General features: G+C 39.5%; 1 non-coding gene across 1 annotated transcript; it reads left to right on the top strand.

Moving 5' to 3' along the window:
• Positions 1 to 4,127: 4,127 nt before the first annotated feature.
• Positions 4,128 to 4,315, top strand: LOC125121795 (U2 spliceosomal RNA). The gene has a single exon (XR_007133657.1). It is a non-coding gene; the product is annotated as a U2 spliceosomal RNA (small nuclear RNA).
• The last annotated feature ends 497 nt before the right edge of the window (positions 4,316 to 4,812 follow it).

A 4,812-nucleotide genomic window follows, 5' to 3' on the forward strand; every position in this document is an offset into this window, starting at 1 on the left:
ACTTTGTATACATTATCTTTTTTTTTTTGTCTTTTTGCCTTTTCCAGGGCCACTCCTGCAGCATATGGAGGTTCCCAGGCTAGGGGTCTAATTGGAGCTGTAGCCGCCGGCCTATGCCAGAGCCACAGCAGCGCAGGATCTGAGTCACGTCTGCAACCTACACCACAGCTCATGGCAACGCCAGATCCTTAACTCACTGAGCAAGGCCAGGGATCGAACCTGCAACCTCATGGGTCTTAGTCGGATTCGTTAACCACTGAGCCATGACGGGAACTCCTAAATTATCTTTTTAACTCTTACAAAGGATATTCTTTCCAACGTACTACATCTCCCATAGGTGTTCCTTTCCTTAAAAGAAAGAATCCTATCTAGTCACAACTACTAAATTTGAAACAAAACCAATTATTAAGTTGAAAGATGTGAAGAAAATGCTCATCGACCCATTTTGTACATTCTCTATAACAATATTAACAATGGCACACATAAAATTGTTTTTCACTTCCTATACACATGCATATAATACAAAAGATGAAACAAAATCCTTAAAGAGAAAATGACTCTGGAAATATTTTTTACACTTTATCAATCTTCAGAGAGTGTTTATAATTTCCCCTAGCAAATTTTGGTTGCTCTAAGCACATACAATAGCTCACATAATGAATTAGGAAATAATTTATTACATTTTGTTTGATATACATCTAAACATGACCATGAGCACATTGGAGATGCCCAGATATAGAAGGAACAGAGGCACAGCACTGAACAGAAATGAAACAGTAGTTTGCATTTTCCAAATGCTTTGGATAAATACTTAAGTGGTTTTGGAGGATGATGCAAATAATCTAATCATTGACAACAAAGGGAAGGAAATCCTGTGTTCACAATTCTTGAGTAATTATCCTCCCAGATTGTCCCCCAAATGTTTGCCTGGTTTACTATGATCTAGATAAAATGAAAAGCCTTTGAGAATGCTAACAGAGATTAGAAGAAAAGTGATGAGAAAGGAGAGGAAAAATGGGAAGAGAAAGCTGGTGCAACAATTTTCTTTAAATGGCTTGGGAAAAAAAGGCTGCCTTGACACAGGGGCTATATGGATGATTGAGAGAATTCATAGTGGAAAGTATTCTTTTCTTTATACAGCCAAATGTTGAAGCCACAGGCTCCACTTTAAGTTGGATGTCCAACAAAGTTTTGATGGCTATGTGAGAAGTCAAGTCTTAGGTATTTTATTAGTATCTCAATAGACTGAGATTGAGTTTTCACCAATGTGGGAGCCATCCAGATTCAAGAGATAAGTGACCCAGTGGTCACATTTCTGAGGTTCACAGGCCTCTGAGCACATGGAGTATTGGTTTTTGGTCAGAGTGCATTTCAGCCCGGGCAATCACAGTTTACTTGGGCGCGAGGAATTCCCACGTTATATATGTGTGTGTGCATGTATGTACATATGTCTGTACATATATATACATATATTCTTATTTATTTATATGTGTATATGTATATTTATAGTGCCTAGGGAACATAAGTTTAGTTTTCTTTGTTGTTTTGTAAAACTTCTTGAGTAACTTCCTTTCCTCCTAGCCAGGAAAAAAAAAGACACTCAAAATTTTAAATCCACTTTGTAACCACATCTGTAGAATTACTAAATCTAAGCTGTGTATGCGTTTTTTGGATTGGATTTTGCCTTTAGCTCCAGACTGCTCAAGTGGATGAAATGCTGCCTGAGGTAAGTGAATTCCATTTCATGCCAAAACTTTTGGAACTCATTTAGGCAGACTCACTTATTGGAGTTTTCTTACAGCAGAAACTAGACCAGGTCCATACCAGCTGAATATCTTACTCTAGAAATCCAAGTCCTGGTGGAGGATTAGATCTCAAATTGATAGTTATTCCATCTAGTTCTCAGGGTTTAGAATCACGTTACTTCTGCAAAATTCCACTTGGGAGCAGGAAGATGAGAGACATATTTTGTCAAGTGGTTCATCAACTATTTTGACTTTAAATTCTAAAAGAGAGAACTATCAAACTGAAGAACAGAGAGTGGGAAGGTCCATTTGGAGGGATGCCCTTAGATTTGGGCTCTCAGCTCAAGCACTTACTTGTAGTACTTCCTTAAAAAATCGAAACATCTTGAGCTCAATCAGTTTCACTTGTAAAATGCATATAATTACAATAACATCCAAAGGGAGATGTTAAGATTGGAGATATACATCCAATCTCAGTCTAGTGGCTTACATGTAGTAAATAGTTAATTTGAGTTACATTTACATTTTTGTTTCTAATTCTAGTTGATACTGATTTCTACCCTTCACTTCTAAATACACCAGTGAACCACTGCCATGATGGTTCTGCATTTATTATTGGGATTTTTTTTCTTTTAAAGTTTTCAGGATTATTTTATCTATGAAAATGCTATATATTATTTAGAATTTTGGCTAGGCTGCTCTCATAAAAACATTGGCTTAAATAAGAGAGAGTTTATTTCATCTTTCTCGAAACAGTTCAGAGTAAGAGATTTAATGGCTTTAGTGGAAATGGTGAAGCCAGTCCTCCTATTTGGCAGCTGTGCTCTCCTAACCAATAGTTGCAGATAAAACCATTTACCTCACATCTTTACTCCAGCCGGTGAAACACGGGACAGAGAAATCTACGCGTGCATCCATTTCACTTAAGGACTTTAAGTTAACACACATACAGTCACCCGCAGCCTGTTTTTAAGACCCTAGTCACATGGGTTACATCGCAATGAAAAGGAGGTTGGGAAGTGTGCCCTGGGGTCTTTAGCAAAGAGATCATGTTCAGTTGAAATATCTACTACTATAAAAGGAGACATTGTCATGTATATGAGGAGTGGGAGGTGGGTACCTCCTAGTTTCTGACAAAAACATGTCTGTCTCTGGGGGGGGATGTGTGTTTATAGATGGGATAAATGTTAACTGTGGAAAGGTCTTTAAATACAGTATCTTAAAGGAAATATAATCTCATTCCACTATGTTTTTAGCCTCTTACAAGGACACCCAAAACTAATTGATCTGCAGTAATCCTTCACCAAAACAGTTGTCCTACAGTTTGGATATATGTGCAAAAACATTTTAATCCATGAATTTGTCTATTCAAATTCAGTGTTTTCTATATTCTTTATTCAACAAATGGTTATTGAGCTCCTAGATGCTGAGGATACCATAGTTACAAAAACAGGCAGGAATTTCTGCCCTCATCAAACTTGCACTCTAGTAAGTGGGTGATAGGCAATACAATAATGAATAAAATACTTAGTGTAGAGTGTGCAGACTGTGATAACTAACAGGGAGAAGAAATAAACCAGAGAAGGAAGTATTGCCCTTATGACTAGGTGGCTAGGAGACGCCTTGTTGAGAAGGTGACAGCTAAGCAAAACCCTAGAGGAGGTGAGGGGGTGAGGTGTGTGATCTCTGCTGGAATATGCTCCAGGCAGAGATCAGAGCAAACCCAAATGGTCTGTGGTGTGTGTTTGGAAAAACAGATAGCAGGAAGGTCAATGTGGCTGGAGTGGAGTAAGTGAGGTAGAGAGCAGTGGGAGAGGAGGTGAAGGTCGTGAAAAGTTGGATCATGGGAGCCTTCAAGGCCATAGTCAAATCTTAGTGTTTTAGATGAGTGCAGTTTTGACTAGAAGAGTGAAGTAATCTGACCTTTTTTTTTTTTTTTTTTTCTCTCCCTTAGAGCCATACCTGTGTACCTGTGGCATACAGAAGTTGGCAGGCTAGGGATCAAATCAGAGCTGCTGCTGCTGCCGGCCTATACCATAGCCACAGCAACAAGGGATCCTTAACTCACTGAGCAAGGCCAGGAATTGGAACTGTACCCTCACAGAGACTACTTTGGGTCTTTAACTTCCTGAGCCACAATGAGAACTCCTGACATGTCTTTTAAAATGATCTCATTTCTCCCTGCTTTGTTGGGAAAGCGTGTAGGAGAAACTGGTAAAATCAACAATACCAGTAAGAAGGCTACTGAAGTAATTCAGATGAGATTCCACAGACAAGGGTGATAGCAGTGAACATGGTGAGAGGTACATCAATTTTGTACATATTTTGAAAATTAACATTCAGTTTTTGCTGATGGATATGTGCAGGTGATCAACAAGAGAGACATATTGCTTGGTCTTTTGGCTGAGATCAGTGTAGTATCTCCTCTTATCAGCTGAATATCTGACGTCCTCTGTCCAAGGACAATAAATTAAATGGATTTTTGGACAGGGAGTAGGAATGGGAGCTTGTTCTCTCCACACCACACATCGACCTGCTATTGCAGCATCTCCAAAATTGGGGCACCCATTCTCATAACCATGGTTGGTAAAAGCAGACCCTGTAGGTTTCTTTCATTTCTGTTTTTTTTTGTTCATTTGTTTGTTTGTTTGTTTTTCCCTTCAGGGCAAATCACTATTTTGCTTGGGTTTTGCCATGAACACCCTTTTGTCTACTTACTGTCCTTTGTGCTCCTGAGAGGTCTCGATTTTCTCTTCCATTTTTTTTTTTTTGGCTTCAGAAGTGTGACCTGCACCAAACTGGTGAGTGGCCTGCCAAAGTTTTGATATGGTGTTGAGCTTCCTGTGGTTTTAACCTAGGACTATTACCACTCTATGCCATGCCTGGCACTGCTGTCTGTTCACTCAAGGGCTTTTTTTGTTAACTCTGGGTATCACAACAACCCCAAGTCCAGGAACTAGTTTCATCCTCCTCCCCCCACCCATGGAGGTGGTGTCTCCAGGTAACATACCTAAGTGCTTAAGTAGGTGGCAGAGCCAAGGCCTTTGCCTTCCAGGTTTCATGCTCT

Source organism: Phacochoerus africanus, chromosome 2 (genome assembly GCF_016906955.1).
Source record: "Phacochoerus africanus isolate WHEZ1 chromosome 2, ROS_Pafr_v1, whole genome shotgun sequence".
In the NCBI taxonomy this organism is placed as follows: domain Eukaryota; kingdom Metazoa; phylum Chordata; class Mammalia; order Artiodactyla; family Suidae; genus Phacochoerus; species Phacochoerus africanus.